We start from the raw sequence: 20,075 nt of genomic DNA, 5'->3' as shown, positions 1-20,075 counted from the left end.
TTGAGAAAACACGTAAGTTAATTTTGGCAGTTCACACCAACATAAACCTCTTAATAAAAGAAGTAAAATAAACATAATTTAACTTCCGAAGTGACGTTGTAATTTTTTTTCACAATACCAGGTTAAAATGACCTATAACAAGAAGTAACTCTCTAGTCCATCTCTATAATAATTTTAACTTGGTAACCTATATAAATGTTCTGATGATACCGACCTGCTATAATAGATTAAAAATACACTAGGGCTTTAAGAATGATTTCACATTATGAGTTTGTATAAGTTAAATCCTTAAACGTAAAAGAGACAAAACTGCAACTACAAACTTACACGTACTCTCGTAAAAAAGGAAGAACCCTATCGACATGTATCCAAGACTTCTCTAGAAGAAAAAAAAAAACGAAGAGACGCAAGAAAAGTGGTAGGTTAAACTTTGCAAATTTTGACGTTTGCTCTTGGAGTAATTAACGCTCTCCTCTAGTGATACCAGAAATAGTTGCCATTTAGTGATTTCCAGCCTTTTTTTTTTTTTCTGTCATAGTCTGATCTAGACTTTGTCGGAAACAAATTATGGACTTTATTGGTATAAGTAGTGGAACTCTCGATCACTTATTTACAGCCAGTCATATGTAAGATGGTCGTGGAGGTATTTGTATCATTCGCATTTTCTCCATGGACATCATGCACTCAACAGTGATAAGTGAGAGAGAAAGTTAACAAATTGCATTCGATTTCCTCACTATGTGTTGACTGGTAAAGGAACAAATTGTCCACGCGCAAGATCATTTTTCTTCCGTTCACACTGGATTACACAAGATATTATGTCAGCAGTGTCTCACGATTCAACTTACTAAATTGTTAGAATTTAGAATTCTAATGGTTTCAAAGTCTTGCTTCTTGTAATTAATTTTGGGTTAATTTATTTTTAGGCACAATACAACGACATCCCTTAAATAGCTTATTAGTAAATTTTAATTTAGACACTTAAATTACGACATGTTTCTATTGACCATCTGAACATGTGATAAGGTATTTCTATTATTTACTTTCAACTTAAAATTTTGAAAAAATAAATAAATAAATTGATGTTGATGTTTACAATTAAAGGAGAAAACACATTTTTTGTATTAGTTTATCTACATAATGAATGCTTGGAATTTTTGACCTAAATAATTCAATATTTAGAATATTTAACGAAAATAATACGGTTTTCTGAAATTTTTACCAAAATAAAATGAACTTATTTCTCGGTAACGTTTTATGTGTTATTTTATTGAAAAATTCAAACAGCTAAAACTAACGGCAGAGGAATTAAACGGATGTAAGAAATGTTCCTACAGGTAACGATTTACCTTAAAACATTACTGGGAGTAACGAATTCTGCTCCTGTGAGAAGTTTTTTTTTTTTTTTTAAAGGTCACACAGTCCGAGTCTCTAAGGAATGGTTATGGTAGTAAAGTAAAACCAGCAAGCATTCCTTCTCTCTTTATCTTCATTTCACCTCCTCTTTCCTTCACTTCTTTTTCCCTATTCTACACCACCACCTCAAATTTTAGCATTTTACTAGCAAAATTGAGAACCCATTTTGCAGAATCATCTAATTAATATTTCAATCTAAAATTCAATGCCTATTTTGCAGCAAGATTGATTTTCATCAGAAAATAAATCATGTTAGCAGCAATTTCAACGGGGGTTCATATTTCCGAGAAAAAATAACATCATAGTATTCGGATAAGAAAATTAGCATCAGCCAGCGCAAACGAACATCTTTAACAAACAGAATAGGAAAAACTCACGAAACTTCAATTGGGGTTCGACATTTTGAAAATATCGCAATATTATTTTGATAATACACCAAAAAAAACATGCACTACAACAAATATGATATTTAGCTACGAAATTATTAGCTATAACACAAAATTCGTCACTAATTGTTCACCTTTTGTGACAAAAAATTAAATTTCGTCTTTAAATACACGAGTCACATACTTTCAGTGACGAAACACAATTTTTTGTTGCAAAAAAATTGTCTACTAAAGTTTCCCACCAAAAAATGAGTTTCCGCCATTTATTGAGTAACAATAGCCACGAATTTAAGCTATCAGTGACACATTATTTTGTCACTAATAATCTACCCAATTTGTGACAAATCTATATTTGTCTTTAAATTAGTTAAATTTTGGATCCGAAAAAAAATTCGTCACAAAAGGTATATTCTTACAATAGTGACAAATTAGAGTTTGTATTTTTATGTCGTAAGCTTTAGCGATGAAATTTTATATTTAATTGTGACCTTATTTTTTGTCACTAATAATATAAGCAATTAGTGACGAATTATTTATTGCCTCTAATAACATGCGACTTAGTGACAACAAAGTTTTGTCACAAAAATATGTAATGATTTGAATAACGACAAATTAAAATTTGTAGTTGAATAATTCAACTATTTGCGACGAATTTTTTTTTTGTAGCTTAGTATAAATGATTTTTATGCCATAAAATTTTATATTAATTGTGACCTTAATTTTTTGTCACTAATAACTTAAGCAATAAGTGACAAATAATTTATGGTCACTAACAAGATAAGCAATTAGTGGCGAATCAACATGTGACTTAGTGACAACAAAATTCTGTCACAAAATATGTAATTTGTCACTAATTAAAATTTGTAATTGAATAATTCAACTATTTGAGATGAAAAATATTCATAGCTAAATATAAAGGATCTTTGGCTACGATTTTTTAGAGTGACAAGTGACACCAGCCAAATATTTTCACTCTCTTCATAGGAACAAAAAATGCGAAATCATAGAATAATGTGGTAAAGGCAAGCTACATCTTATGAAAATGCAAGTCTCAATGTAAACATAAAACGTAATTGATGTGCCGTGAAATTACGGGATATTCGATGTTAATTTCTTAAGCTTTTGTAACTCTTCAAGCACTTTTGTTGTTACTTTTTGTGTATTTATGTCGTTTTGTAGGATAAGATGCCCGGAGAGCATAACGGAGCAAAATAGAGCAAAAATAGAACAAGCAGCACTTTCTGGAAGCACTTGCTGCAGCATGTTGTGCATGCGAGCAGCACTTGCTGCAGCATGTTGTGCATGCATCACCTGCGAGTAGCACTTGCTGCAGCATGTTGTGCCTGCGAGTAGCACTTGCTGCAGCATGTGCTGCACGCAGGGCATTTTTGTCCACAATTTGTTCCTGTTTTGGAATGTTATAAATACTCTTTGAGGGTTTGTAAAACATTATCTTTGGCCATTTTCATACAAGCTTGAAGGCTAGGGTTTCATCTACACCATTGGAGGAGAAGATTGGAGCACCTTAATGAGATATTCCTTAAACCTTTCTTCAATTTCTTGTTTTGTATTGAATATTTAAGTGTGTAGTATTTTCTTCTTTCACTTGAATCTTATTTATGATATTATTCATTATCAAGTGTTGGATGAAACTTTTGTTATGCTTATGTATTGAATGATTTTTATTTCCAATGAGGTGGGTTTATTGTTTCTCTATTAACTCTTCAAGATTTAATGTCCTTTAATGGTGTACAACATTATTTGTGCCTAAATACCCATATTTTGCTTGGAAAAGAAAGTAGAGGTTAGGAAAAGAGCAAGAATTTGGGGAATAACCCATAATAGCAAGAATTTGGAGCATAACCCTCATCTAATACCCATAATAGCAAGAATTTGGGGCATAACCCTCATCTAATAACTTGAGCTAGGAATAGGAAAGTTACTTGAGATTCAATTGGTTGTGCTTGATATCACACTCTAAGGCTTGGAAAAGCTTAGAGTGAAATTTATTGATTTGGTTGGAAGACTTTCAATGAGATTTTAGAAACCGTTATCTATTAACATAAACCCGCTCTTAGTTGTAAAATTGTAAAATACATTGGATCGTTACTTGAGAGTAATTTCCCTTGTATCCATGCTTGTGGCCATTGATCATTTTACTTGTTTTCTAGGTTAGTTTACATTTTTGCATTAGTTATAATTTTCTCAAAACCAAAATATTATCAAGTGTTTGACTTAGTGTAGAAAGTGAAAATTCCTTACTTGCTTGATCGCCTAGTATATTGTTCCTTGTGGGATTCGACCCCGACTCATAGTTGGGTAATTATATTGCATATGACTGTGTACACTTTATCTTTGAGGAGTGGATTTGGACGTTATCAATTTTGGCACCGTTGCTAGGGAACAATTTGGCGTATTTGGCTTAGTTGGGAAATAAGCTAACTTGCTTTGGTCCAAACTTGTGAATATTTGTGTAGTTGTTTCTTTGCTTTATTTTATTTTTATATATAAAAAAAGAAAAATAAACAACTACACAAATATTCACAAGTTTGGACCAAAGCAAGTTAGCTTATTTCCCAACTAACCCAAATACGTCAAATTGTTCCCCGACAACGGCGCCAAAATTTGATACGCCCAAATTACATCTTTAATATCAGGAGTAAGCGGTCGTTGTCAAATATAGAACCCAACGAGGTTGGGGTCGAATCCCACAGAGAATACAATGAAGAAATATACTAGTCAAGTGTAATGCCTGACTATTAGTCTATATTTCAAGGGAGAGGGGAATATAATAGTAGGTTGGTTGTTGTTTGTTCATTAGAGACTAAGAATAGTTAAGAGATGTAAACTATTGGTGAATGGGACCAAGGTTGTGGTTCCAGTGGAAAGTAATGCGCTTGGGTATCAATTCAACTTATTCATATGCCTAGATGCATTAAGCCAAGGGTTACGCGAGTCTTGCTAAAAGTTTTCCAACCAAATTAGCAAATTTCATCTTAGGCTTTTCCAAGCCCTAGAATGTTTTATAAAAAAACACCCATTTAGCCTCAACTAGCTTTCCTATTCCTAGCTCAAGCTATTAGATGAATTTAATGACCCAAATTGTTGCTATTAACTCTTTTCCTAACCTCTACTTTCTTTTCCAAGCAAAGTAATGGTATTAAGGCACAAGTAATGTTATACACCATCACAAGACATTAATGCGTGAAGAGTTAATAGAAAACACCATTAGCATACAAATGAGGTATGAATATGAAACTCAATCACATAACTAACACATTTGGTCCCACAACCTTAGCTACAAAGATTAGCTACTAATATACATTAAAGGTAAAGTAATAATGTAAAGCATATTCGTAAAACTTACAAAGTATTGAATGGAGAAGATGACAACAGCAAAAGAATCTCCTAAAAGCTTCACCAACCAATAATAAATGAGCTCCACAAAAAGACAACTTAAAAATATGTAGAATAATGCGTCCAAAACCCTAGAAAATCTATTTATAGAATGTCCAAAACGGGAATAATTTTCAGACAAAAATACCCCTGCGCATCTGGTGCGAATCGCACTTGGTGTCGCATGTGCAACCTGCGAGTCGCAGGTTGCACCAAATCTTCGCAGGTACTGCATCTTCGATCAGCTGTGGTGCAGCATCTGCCGCATCAGGTGCGACTCGCATGTGGTGCTCGCATGTGTTGCACCACTGTCTTCCTTTTTAGCCATCTCTGTCAATAGATGCTGCAGCACCTGCGACTCGCATGCCGTACATGCGATTCGCAGGTGATGTTCTGGTTCATTTCAGCTGGTTTTTGCTTCATTTTGCCTCAAGTCGCTTCCAGCACATGTTATTCTACAAATTAACACAAAAACACGAGAAACGACATCAAAAGTACTTGGGGATTTAGAAAAGACTAAGCAGTTGGTGTCGAATGTGCCGTAATTTCACGGCACATCAGTAATGTAAGTCGTGTCACGATTCCACATTGAACAATTATACGAAGATAGCGTCAACTTGCAAGTCTAGACTTTGTAAAAGTGTTGGCTATTTTAAGGATTTTTGATTAAATATTTAACACTAATGTGAAACTTGAAATATCAGAAAATGAAAGAAATTAACCAACTAGGATTTCAAATAATTATGATAAAGGCACTGCAGCGTTAAAAAATTGTACATATCCTGGACGTTTGTGAAAATATAAATATTAAATGATAAATTATGATCATAAATAAAAAAAAAGCTCTTTATGTAATTTTAAGATAGTTTGAAGTGAAAGAATAAATAAATAAAAATTATATAATGATATATTAGCATTAATAAAAATACAAGTAACTTACATGTTAAGGTGTAGGAAAATTGTTATTAATAGCTGGTATATATTATCAAATAATTAATTTTCATTTCTTATTTATAAAGATACATGTTCAAAAAAATTGGTGTTCCTATCAAATGCTTGAATAAATATATCTAACAAAAACATTTATCTTCTTTATTTAATTTCATACATAAACACTTCTTATTTAATAAATTTAGTTATTGATATACCTCATAGGGGGCGTAAGTATAGGATTTCTATAGTATAGGGGGATTAAGTGTTTAAATTTTAAATTAGGGAGTGTATCAGAAATTGAGTCATATTATAAGAAAGTTATTACTAATATTTCATATATCTTATTAAGTAATCAATTTGTATTCATTTCTTATTTATAAAGATACATATTTTAAAAAATTCGTTGTTTTAACAAAAGTGTGAATAAAGATATCCCACAAGAATATTTATCTTCTTTATTATATTTCATAAAAATAAATACATAAAACTTCTTATTTTGTAATTTGATTTTCTTTTCAATAATTATATTGTGATTTCTATATTATAGAGGCTATAAGTGTTTAAATATTAAAATTTAGGGAGTGTGTCCGCAATTGAGTCATATAGGAAACTTATTACCAATAATCGGTATATCCTATTAAGTAATTAATTTGTGTTCATTTCTTATTTATAAAGGTATATGTTTAAAAAAATTGGTTTTATTTAAATGCATGAATAAAGATATCCAAAATGTTTATCTTCTTTATTAACTTTCATAAAAATAAATACATAAGGACTTCATATATATTATTTTAATTTTCTTTTGAATAATTATATTTTAATATATTTAGTTACAGATATACCTCATAAGGGGTGTAAGTGTATGATTTCTATAGTATAGGGGATATAAGTGTCTAAATTTTAAAAAATTAGGGAGTATATCAGTCATATTATAGGAAGATTATTAAAATTATTACTAATATCCGCTATATCCTATTAAGCAGTCAATTTGTGTTCATTTCTAATTTATAAAAATATATATTTCAAAAAATTTATTATTTGTATAAAATGTGTGAGTGTTAATCTTCTTTCTTATATTTCATTAAATAAATACATAAAAACTTCTTATTTATAATTTTGATTTGCTTCTAAATAATTATATTGTGAAATATCTAGTTATATCTCATAGGAGGTGTAAGTGCATGATTTCTATATTATTTTGGAAGGGGGAAGGGGGGAGGGGGGAGGGGTGGTGTATAAGTGTTTAAATTTCGGAAGTGTATCAAAAACTGAGTCATATTATAGATAGTTATAACTAATAGTCAGTATATCTTATGAAGAATTAATTTATGATCATTTCTTATTTATAAAAAATACATGTTTCAAAAATTTGTTTTAATCAAATGCGTGAATATAGATATCCAACAATTTTTTTATCTTCTTTATTAAATTTCACACAACTAGATACATAAACACTTCATATTTATAATTTTAATTTTCTTTTGGATAATTATATTTTTATATATTTAGTTACAGATTTATCTCATAAGGGGTGTATGTGTATGCCTTCTATAGTATACGGAGTATAAGTGTTTAAATTTTAAAATTTAGGGAGTATATCATAAACTGAATCATATTATAGGAAGTTATTGCTAATATACGGCATATCTTATTAAGTAAAAAATTTGTGTTCATATATTTTTTATGAAAATAAATGTTTAAAGGAATCATTGTTTTAATAAAATATGTGAATAAAGATATCACACAAAATTGTTTATCTTCTTTATTATATTTAATTTAAAAAATAAATAAAAACTTCTTATTTAGTATTTTAATTTGCATATGAATAATTATATTGTGATACATTTAGTTACGGATGTACTTCATAGGGGGTATAAGTGTATGATTTATATAGTATAAGGGGTACAAGTGATTAAATTTTAAAATTTAGGGAATGTATCATAAAATGAGTCATATTATACGAAAGTTATTACTCCCTCTTTCCCAAAAAGATTGGCATTTTTCGCTTTTCGAGAGTCAAACTTTTTAATTTTGACTGTGTGATTTAACATAGAATCTTTTATTTTTTGAAATAAAATTTACATATTTGAAAACTAAGTAAAAAGTACTATAAGTCACCATAATTAATAATTTAAAATATTTAAAAGACGTATGAAAAAATTACGGTCAAAGAACCACTCGTTTGACTATCGAAAAGCGAAAAGTGTCAATCTTTTTGGGACGGGGGGAGTATTGATATTCGGTATATCTTATTAAGTAATCAATTTGTGTTCATTTCTTATTTATAAAAATACATGTTTCAAAAAGATCATTATTTTAGTAAAATGCGTGAATAAAGATATCACTCAAAAATGTTATCATCTTTATCATATTTTATTAAAATAAATATATAAAACTTCTTACTTATCATTTTAATTATATTATGATATATTACGTACCTCATAGGGGATACATAGGGGGTGTAAATGTATGATTTCTATATTATGGGGGTGCGGGGTATAAATGTTTACATTTTAAAATTTAGGATGTGTATCAGAAACTGACCCATATTAATAGTTGGTATCTTATTAAAAAATAATTTGTGACCATTTCTTATTTATAACGATACATGTTTCAAAAAAAAAAAAAATAGTATATTTAGTTACGGATATACCTCATAGGGGTTGTAAGTGTAGGATTTCTATAGTATAGAGGTTCAAGTTTTAAAATTTTAAAATTTAAGGAAACTAAGTCATATTATAGAAAAGTTATTACTAATAGTAGTTATATCTTATTAAGTAGTTAATAAGTGCTCATTTCGTATTTATAAGATACATGTTTCAATAAATTCTCCTTTTTAATCAAATGCGTGAATAAAGATATCCAACAAAAATGTTTATCTTCCCTATTAAATTTTATAAAAATAAAAACATAAAAACATATTATTTATAATTTTAATTGGGTTTAAATAATTATATTTTAATACATTTAGTTAAAGATATACCTCATATGGGTATACGTGTAGAAATTTTATAATATAATAGGTATAATTGTTTAAATTTTAAAATTTAGGGAGTGTATCCAAAACTTAGTCCTATTAATTCTAAAATACATAATTTTCTCAACATTCTTTTTGTTTTCACTCCTATTTAGATTAGCACGAATATTAGGCGGCAAATTTTCCCCCTTTTCTTTTCCCAAAAAAATCCCTCTTTTAAACAGTAGTGCCGTGTCCCATCCCATTTACTCCCCCATATCTCCACTTCCCATCTCATTAAGTAATCAACCTCCAATCTTAACCTCTATCGCAAATCTCTATTTGATACTAAAATATAATTGCAGGATGCACATATCCTTAGAGTAATTAAAGTAAAACCATCCTTCTCCTTACCTTTTGAATGGTTCAGAAAACTTTTTCGAAAGTAATTTTTTTTTTTTGTGTGCAGTATATGCAAACGGATACAAAAGCATAGAGTGATTTCGTTCAATCAGCAATGGCAGGTCTTCAACCATGAAGAGGTATTTTTTGGGCTGAAAACTCTATAATTTATATGCTTTTTAACTGAAAAATGAATGGTCAAGTGATAACGTTCAAATCCACTCCTCAAAGAGAAAGTGTAGACGGTCGTATGCAATATAATTTACTCAACTATGAGTCGGGATCGATCCTACAGGGAACAATATACTAGGTGATTAAGAAAGTAAGGACCTTTCACTTACTAAGCTAAGCCAAATGATAGATAATATTTTGATTTTTGAGAAAATTATAACTAATGCGGAAATGTAAACTAACCTAGAAAGCAAGTAAAATGATCAATGGCCACAAGCATGGATAATAGGAGATTACATTCAAGTAACGATCCAACGTATTTTACAATTGTACAACTAAGAACGAGGTTGTGTTAATAGATAATGATTTCTAAATTTCATCGAAAGTTTCTCAACCAAATCAATGAATTTCACTTTAAGCTTTCTCAAACCTTAAAGTGTGATATTAGGCACAATCAATATAATCTCAAGTGACTTTCCTCTCTCAAGCTCAAGTCATTAGATGGGGGTTATGCCTCAAATCCTTGTTAACTAATCTTTCCCAAATCGATTTTCCTCTCTCGAGCTCAAATCAAATTAAATGAGCGAGTCCTGGGGTTAGCTAATCCCTTTGAAAACATTCAAGAACGAGATTAATTAAAGAAACAATAACCCACTTCATTAGGAATAAAATTATTCAATACATAAGCAAAACAAGAGTTTCCAATCAAACTTTAATAAAGAATATTTTCATAAACAAGATTCAAGTAATGGAATAGAAAGCTACACACTTAGATAATCAATACATAGCAAGGAAAAGAAGAAATGAGTAAAGGATTAAGAATTTTTTTATCAAGATCTTCAAATCTTCAATCCCCAAGTGTGGATGCAAAAACCTAGCTCTACAAGGTTGATGAAAATGGCCAAAGATGGATATAATTGTTCCCTTGTCTTCCTTTTGTAGTTCCCCACTTTTTCCAAGTCCAAAAATAACAAAATAAGCCCCAAGTTTTCAGATTTGCAAAACTGTCCAGTTTTGACAGTTTTGCAAAATTGTCCAGTTTTGTCCAATTTGGCCTCCTTTTGACTTTATTTTCACTTGTTTCTTCCGATCACTTTTAAATCACATAAAACCTGTAAAATAGATGTAAACGATATTAGATGCACTGTTTTCTCAATCAAACATAACAAAAATATAAGATTAAAGAAGTTGAGTAATCGAATAGTTCACTGTGCAACTTTGATTGAGTATCCTCACTAGGAGTACTTGTTTCTTAATTATTATTTGTTTCAGAAATTAATAGTATTAATTTTGTGATTAAAGTTTGAAAATATATTTAATTCAGATTATGATATCCAAAATGCACTAATATAATATATCTTTTTATTTCACGCAGGTACATGAAGGTGGAAACAAATTCAAGAATAACATTGCTAGATGAGTGAAGCTGCATTAGCCAATGAGGAAGCAACATACTTTTTTCTTTTTAATTTATCATGTTCATGTATTGTAATTACACTTTCATGTTGAATAGATTTTAAAAAAAAAAAAATTAAAGGAATTTGTAATGAGATATTATCTCTCCTTGCATGTTTATTTACGTTATTTTCATTTTGTATATTATTAAAGAATAAAATACTTACTTGCTTAATTTATATAATGGATTCTAATTTTTTAATCTTTAAAGGATTAATTCTTCAATAATGACTATATTATACTATTTAGGAAAATCACATTTTCGTCGCCAACGAATTAGTTCGCGCAGATGATTATATTTGGTGATAATCATTTGTCTTAAAATTACATTATTGAGTACGAATTAACTATGTATTTGATGACAATTATAACTGTCACTAATAATCAAAATTTATAGTGACAATTTTGTTTTGACGGTGAAAACAAATTTTTAGCGACGATATGATAGCTTTTAACTATATGATCGTTTTTGTCACCAATTAGTGTATTTAATGATGAAATATTTTTTGTATATAAACCATAGTTTTTAGTGACGAAATTATATTTTTTTCAGCTACAAATTACATATGACTTTAAAGACAATTATGATCGTCACTGAATAAAACAGTAGTTAGTGACAAGGTTGTTTCGTCAGCATTAATCTCCTTTTTAGTGACAAAAATCTATATATAATACTCCTATAAAGCTAGGAATAAACAAGGTGATGTGACACCTCTCTATGACCTCCATTGCTATTTGTCCTTTTTGTCAATTTTTTGACATTTTTCTCTTATATTCCCCTCAAATTATTTGCTGAATAAATGTATAATTATCTACATTTATTGCTCCATTAAATGAGAAAAACTGTAAGGCTTGCCTTAGGCGAATCTCACATCGGTTTAGGCGAATCCACATCGGTTGGGGAGGAGAACGAAGAGTTCTTTATAAGTGCTTGGATACCTCTCCCTTGTAGACGTGTTTTAAAACCGTGAGGGGCGAAGGCTCCAAACCGGACAATTTCTACAAGCGGCGGCCTGGGCTGTTACAGTTGGTATCAGAGCCGGCGCCGGGCTGGTGGTGGGGCAAACCCGGTGGTGGGGCAAACCTCAGCGAGGACGCTGAGTCCCAAGGGGGGGGGGGGGAGTGTAAGGCTTGCCTTCGGCGAATCTCACATCGGTTTAGGCGAATCCCACATCGGTTGGGGAGGAGAACGAAGAGTGCTTTATAAGTGCTTGGATACCTCTCCCTTGTAGACGCGTTTTAAAACAGTGAGGGGCGAAAGCTCCAAAGCGGACAATTTCTACAAGCGGCGGCCTGGGCTGTCAGAACCATGGCCTGGGCGAAACACGACACTCGGTGCCTTACTGCATGTGACCGAGCAAACCACATTGCTTGCTGAATCATCATGAGACATAACATGAGCGGAATATAACGTGAATGCATGATGAGCCTTTATAAAACGTAATAAGTCATAATGCTTAATAAAAATACTTGTTTAAACATGAGTGCGGAAATAACATGAATGAGCCAAAAATGGCTATACGACTCCGAATGCCTGACATAACATAACTGACTTGTCTAGTCTATGAAACCTCTATCATGAGTCTGACTGGAAAACATACTTGCTAGGACAAGGCTGTCACGACCCGTCTAGGGGCCGTGACGAGTACCCGATACTTGTACCGAGCACCCCTTGTCTATCATTTTACCTTTACCTCTTAGCAAGCCATGTAAACAGAGCCATTTTTTTTTAACATTAACATTAGCGGCGTCATTCTGAACATAGACTAATAAACTTCGTTATCACTTATACATCAACATTAGCATGCCAAAACACCATATATCTAACTGTACTTAACTGACTGTACATAACTGTCTACGAGCCTCTAGACGTAGTACACTTATACATAGAAAGGGCTGAGTACTGCCGTGCCCGAATATATATACACAAAATAGTACCAAGGAAGTGAGGCTCCGGAATAACTGGAGCACTGTCAACACTGCTGGTAGAGCTTCTAAGTATCAAATCCGCCTGTCTGCTGACCTGCGCGGCATGAAACGCAGCGTCCACAAGAAGGGACGTCAGTACGAATAGTGTACCGAGTATGTAAGGCATGAATAGTAATATACAGAAAATATGAATCATGTATAATGACATAAGAGAGTTACAACACATGTCCTGGGATAGAAACATAACCTGTATATATATATACCCTTGGCAGGTGCTATGCGTACTTAGCTTTCCTTTAAGAATCTTTCCTTGTTCATATACATATACATATAAAATAGGACATCTCATATTACTGAGGCGTCGGCAGCCGATCCATTTAACCATAAATATACACATCCCGCGTCCGGGACAATATCATATCATGTAATGCCAACTGATCAGGTGGATATGCGTTCATAACACTCTGCCCTTACCTCCATTTCCCCCGTATACATATGCATATATCATGTACATATATCAACGTCTATAGCTCTCTAGCTCTTTTATCATATACATATACGTGTGTCATGTAGGTACATCAGCGTCTATAGCGCTCTGGTGCTTTTTCGTCATGTGCATATTTTAAAAATATATACGCATATCCTACATACATTTACATGTCTTATATGCATTTACGTATCCTATAAACATATATCTCATATGCACGCAGGAGAGCCCAAAGAAGCATCATGTAGTCATCGGAGTGACGTAAAGTCGGTAACCTCCGATTACATTATAGAATACTCGTGATCGCTTTGTCTCACCTTGAAGGAACGAGTATTTTAAGGTGAGACTATCAACGGGGAATAATATTAAAGTAAACGTAGAATGAAATCGGGGCATCATAGATGACAGTTCATAGACTTTGAAATCTTTTAGAAAATAAAGTCATAGCTAGGAAATATAAATAATATTCAAAAATTAGTTTATCATTTTCATGTTTACATAAGATACTTAGCTTAGTCATCTTAGTCATAGAGTCGTTCCGGTAGTACGTATCATAGGCATATTCTCTTATCTAACATCATTGTTATCATTATCGTCATGGAAGTGCCCTCGTTAGAGGAGTCATAGTATTTATCATTTGGTAACGAAATCGGGATCAAAGGTTCCCTTTGGATTCACTTCAAGTAAGTCAAGCAAGACTGTAAGGAAATATCCGAGAGTAGCGGGCCCACCTCGGGCCGGATGGGGTGACGTATATGATTTACATATATTACGTGTCATGTCATTACTTGTGAGGGTCCTAGGGTAATCGGGTCCCACTTATGCAAGTTCTAGGGGTTTAAGAGGTCTTTCCATCATTTGCACACTTTCTAGTTCAATTCTATTGAACAAAAAGTGGAAAACTTTAGGTGCGGATTCCAGGGAACCGAGTTGTCCCCGAGGCTCGTACCCAACTTATTTCAACTAAGACATGCCATAGAAAGAAGGGTGAAGCCTTACATACCTCTTTCCGCTTCTTTTGCTATTCCGAATTCACGTTGCAATCTCGTCAAAATCTGCAAATTGGTCACATTTACCCAAACTTTCATTAGGGTACTTAGAGTTAGAATCTTAAGGAACCACTTGGCTACCGAAATTTCGGCAGCACTTCCTCTGTAAATATACCATCCTCAACATTCAACATAGCCAAATTCTCATCAATCACAATCCGGGAATTCAAACTCGGCCAAACTATTAACATAATTCAACAATCACACTAAAAATTCACATATTCCATTCAAGGTGCATTCCAACACTTCAATTAACATTCTACCTCCTTCAATACTCTCCAATTCCAATGAAACAACAATAACCTTATAATACATATATTCCAACAACATCATAGTAATACCATTACATGTCTTCCATACAAAAACATTATTTTCAATTTACACAAACTTCCAATTGCCAATACTTCACCAAACTTATCAAGTCTTTATTTGCGATATAACATCTACAACACAACGATTAAGATATTAATTACAACTCGCTCATTATTCTTTCACAACTCACCAATATACACGACTATACATCAAGTATACACGGCCACATATACATGCACACTCACACGGCTCCAACATGTATACACCACTACAATCTCTCCAAACTCAATCAACTTCCATTTTCCACATATCATTCACAACAATAACAACTAAACACTAATTAAAATAATTGAAGCATGACTCCTACACACATATATATATACACGCCCATATACTATATTCTCTCCTTCATGAATTTCATCCATTTTAGCATACTACAACACATATAAACCATATATAACACATAAAACAAGATCAAAACTCACCTTTCTTTTTCAACTTCTCACTTGACTACAACTTGACAACTTGTATGATTTTGAATTTTTCTTGCTCCAACAACAACTCCACCTTGTTAATCACCCTTTACTTGGTAGAAAATGATTTTTGGAGAATTTTTGTAAAATTTTCTTGTGAAAATTGCTCTTGGCCGAAATGGCCTTAAGTTTTTCTCCTCTCTCTCTTGTTCTTGCTTTTCTTGAAATTTCTAGAACATTATGTGGAATAAGATGACTTAGTCATCTTATTTATTGACCAAATTTTATTTAATATGGGCTTGGGCCATAACCATGGCCGGTTGGGCCTCACAAATTTTGGGCCTTATTATTTTTTTTTTGATTTTTTTGGGCCAACTCGGTTTGGTCCCGAGTTGGGCCTAGCCCACTGACCTTTCGACCTTACAACGTTCATATCTCCTTGTACCGAAGTCACCTGGGCACCCACGACCTATGGTTGGAAAGCTAATTCAATTATCTACAACTTCTATATCTTGATACTTTTCCAAATTCCAAACTTATAATACCGTTTTTGCCCCTTGAAGTCAGATCACCCGAAAACGTTTTCTTAAAAATATTCGTTTGGAGGACTTCCACTTTGATTTGGCCCAAGGGTCCTTCTTGAGTTGTGTTTAACTTCTCATATGTGATTCATATGAATTTTCAGATGTCCCAAAAAAATCTCGATGTGTGGGTCCCACCTCAGCAATTAATCTGACGTTCAAAAATACGGGATATAACAAAGGCCCCCAGCATACCTTAGATGCATAACTAATCATAAAACAAAAGTTGACTAAACCCCGAATGAGATGGGGCTCACCAATAAGCTGATACGAATGTTGTCTTACTGAGCAGATATGTCGTCCTGTATATCAGTACCTGCATCGTGAAATGCAGGCCCCCAGGCAATAAAAGGGGACGTCAACACATTGAATGTACTGGTATGTAAAACAACTGAAAGAAATAACATGGGACAAGGAATAACATGATAAGAACTGAAACTGAAAACCTGGACATGAACATGAGCATGAGCTCTACATGGGTACGAAAGGCACGAGTAGAGTACGTCTAGGTATTAGTACCACATAGTACATGAATTACTCTGGAATTGGAACCGTTATACCCTTAAAACCCACTATTCGATCTAGAACTTTATCTCATAACATAAGTACCTAGTACTTGATCCCAACGGCCATAACAAAAATCGTCTTCTATGCACCTTATCTTGGCTACATGAAACTGTGATCCTATGACATAATAACCTTAACAACCATCAACTTACAAAACACATAATCTATATCGGCACCTTATCGCACGATCTCCCCCTTGTTTCAAAAGTTAAAGTTTAAAGCCTGTGGATCCCTCGAGTTAGCGATAAGTGGTCATCTAGTGATTTCGCTAATTTCCTCTAACATACTGACGACTCATTTCTTCGACTTACTTCAAGAAAGTCTTACTTACTGGGAAAACTAGATTACTTAAATGAACGGGTTTCTAATGTACATAACTGGCATACTAGCTTTGTCAGTCCTGAGGAAAACTCTTTTCTGATAATTATTAAAGGCTCTTCTTCTGTAGCTTGCTCTCTTACTTCTTAGATGGTTTTCTTCTTTCACCAATTTCTATACCTCAAATTTAACTTAAACCGTTTGGGTTCTAACACGCCTTCGGTGTATTCAGACAGTTATCCACTTAGTAGTTCTAACTTGACTAAGGAACTCAAATTGTACTTCTACTAACTCTGTTGAAAATTTCTAATTCACTGTATCTATTCAAACTTACTTACTATGCTTCTGTTAACCACTTGCTAGCATCATATCCTCTAATTCTTCTCTGAGAACTAAAGTGAAGCATAAGATTATTTCTACCTTTTCCTTTTTATCTGACTCTATTCTGGGGTTGTATACTATCTTTCTGAACTATAGACATGGATCACACTTAGGGAAATTTCATCTGTCTCAAACAAGGAATTGGAACAACTAACCCCAAACTCCCTATACACTTTCAAAATTATATCATATTATACACATCAGGGATAAATACTTAATCACATAACCTAAGAGGGAATTGTCATATCTTTTATCTCATAGTAATATCTGCCTCTTGTAATAACTTACTAACGTCATCTCTCTAGGTCTGGTCTGAATAAGCTTAAATAATTTAAAACTAACCCCAAAAAAATTCAATATCGTCTGCTCATGGTTTTCTTATCGTATCAGTCCTTTCCTAGTCATGTGCATAGATCATATGACAAATATATATATATATCCTAGAAAAGATTGAGAATTTCTAGTCTTAGAGGTGGTTGGCTCTTAGGCTATTGCCTGCTCAAAACTACCGTGGACAATTTATTCCTGCTGCGGTTAACTTCATAACATCCTACCTCGTGGGGTCTTAAATATGAACCATCACCCTTATACTATAGCTCCATGGTCAAAGAGTCCAAATAAACTTACTCTATAGGGTATATAACCTACGTGTACTTCCATGCCGAAACTTGTTTTTAAAAGGGTATTATCACCTGATAAACACACCATGCACTATTTGGTAAGTCTTGGGTCTCGAATTTCCTTCTTGCCGCTTACACATTTGATACATTCAGAATTCGATGGAAAAAGAATGTTACTTACTGCTCTAAACTTCATGGAACGAATTAGGATAATTCCTGATGACTCCATCTGAAAGCAACATATCAATAATGATTAGATTTGTATCTTTCTCATCCATTGAGACGTGGCGTATTCGGTAGAATGGGAAACAACACATGAGTCCGAGTGATTTCTGAGAACATAGCTCTATTGCACGATCTAGAGTTGAAAGAAGTGAGACAAACTTAAATGTCTTGGTGGTCAACTGTTTATATGTGTGGCGCGCGCACACATATAAAAGTGACCCCACTGGACACGGTTTCATAGACTCCCTAAGACACTTGAACCTAGTGCTCTGATACCAAGCTTTGTCACGCCCCGAACCATGGCCTGGGCGAAACACGGCACTCGGTGCCTTACTGCATGTGACCGAGCAAACCACATTGTTTGCTGAATCATCATGAGACATAACATGAGCGGAATATAACGTGAATGCATGATGAGCCTTTATAAAACGTAATAATTCATAATACTTAATAAAAATACTTGTTTAAACATGAGTGCAGAAATAACATGAAGGAGACAAAAATGGCTATACGACTCTGAATGCCTGACATAACATAACTGACTTGTCTAGTCTATGAAACCTCTATCATGAGTCTGACTGGAAAACATACTTGCTGGGACAAGGCCCCCAGCATACCTTAGATGCATAACTAATCATAAAATAAAAGTTGACTAAACCCCGAATGAGATAGGGCTCATCAATAAGCTGATATGAATGCTATCTTACTGAGCAGATATGTCGTCCTGTATATCAGTACATGCATCGTGAAATGCAGGCCTCCGGGCAATAAAAGGGGACGTCAGCACATTGAATGTACTGGTATGTAAAGCAACTGAAAGAAATAACATGGGACAAGGAATAACATGATAAGAACTGAAACTGAAAACCTGGACATGAACATGAGCATGAGCATGAGTACATATATATATAACATAAGTAAAACATGATAAGTAGGGAGAGCATTTCATAAACCGACATGTGATATCACCACGTGGGTACGTGGAGTCTAATCCTCGCCGCGACCAGCAGAGCCCTCATACCTTGACAGGGTATAAGATGGTATCGTGCCTGATGGATCCATTCAGTGTAAAATTAAGGTATCGTCCTATCTGGGCGGAGCGATCCTTGTCCTATGGTGGCTACATAGTTTCAGGCTATCTGAGCCTTCTCGGTAATTCGTGCAACTCCTAAAAACATGAACATAATATAATTGGCTAAGAAGCCCATGGTTTTCGTGAGTTAACTTATACTTGTCTTGTAATCATGATTTCACGAAATAACTTGTAAACATGGTTTCATGAAATAACTTGTAAATATGGTTTCATGAAATAACTTGTATTTAGTATGTATGTATCTTGTACCATAGCATGAAAGTAATTATATAATATAGTTGCATGAAAACTTGTGGACATGTAGGATATTCATGAAATAATCATTCTTAGTTAAAAACATGCATGCAAGAACCCATCGAATACAAGATATGGGTTTTCATGGATTACAGACTGATTCTCAATAATCATATGGACTTATTAAGAACACAATGATAGAATAATAGCAATTCATACATAATATAATCGTGGACATGGACCTAGGGTTATCATGAGCATGGTATAGAAACCCTAGTTTTAGTAGAGAATCATAATATTATGGATTATGAGGCGTGGGGAAGAACAATGATGTTCCCACACGTAGATAGTAACTCTACATACCTTAGTCGCTCCAAAACCTGAATTAAAGACTTGAGCTTTGAAGAAGATTTTCAAAATCTTGAATTCTTGAACCTTGAGATGGGTTTCCTTGAAAACCCTAATTTTAGAATGATAACTTCTTGTTTAGATTACAAGGATAGGTATTAGAATTGAGTTGAATAATTAGAGTAGGCTTACCTTGGTGTTCTTGATGATGGAGAAGAGTAGGAGGTCGTTCTAGGGCTTGAGGGAATGAAAAATAATGACTTGAACTGGTATGTACGAATATATATTGTCCTGTGAAATTGCAGTTTACGTCCAGCACAGTGCTGGCCGTATTTCAGTTTAC

At 33.3% G+C, this 20,075-nt stretch overlaps 1 long non-coding RNA gene across 1 annotated transcript; it reads left to right on the top strand.

Moving 5' to 3' along the window:
* Nucleotides 1-9,328: 9,328 nt before the first annotated feature.
* Nucleotides 9,329-11,140, top strand: LOC132634224 (uncharacterized). The gene is made up of 3 exons (XR_009580084.1): nt 9,329-9,479; nt 9,557-9,629; nt 11,036-11,140. It is a non-coding gene; the product is annotated as an uncharacterized LOC132634224 (long non-coding RNA).
* Nucleotides 11,141-20,075: the final 8,935 nt, after the last annotated feature.

This window comes from Lycium barbarum, chromosome 3 (genome assembly GCF_019175385.1).
Source record: "Lycium barbarum isolate Lr01 chromosome 3, ASM1917538v2, whole genome shotgun sequence".
NCBI classification, from domain to species: Eukaryota; Viridiplantae; Streptophyta; class Magnoliopsida; order Solanales; family Solanaceae; genus Lycium; species Lycium barbarum.
The sequence above is the reverse complement of the archived record's forward strand: the minus strand, read 5'-3'. Positions and strand labels throughout refer to the sequence as shown.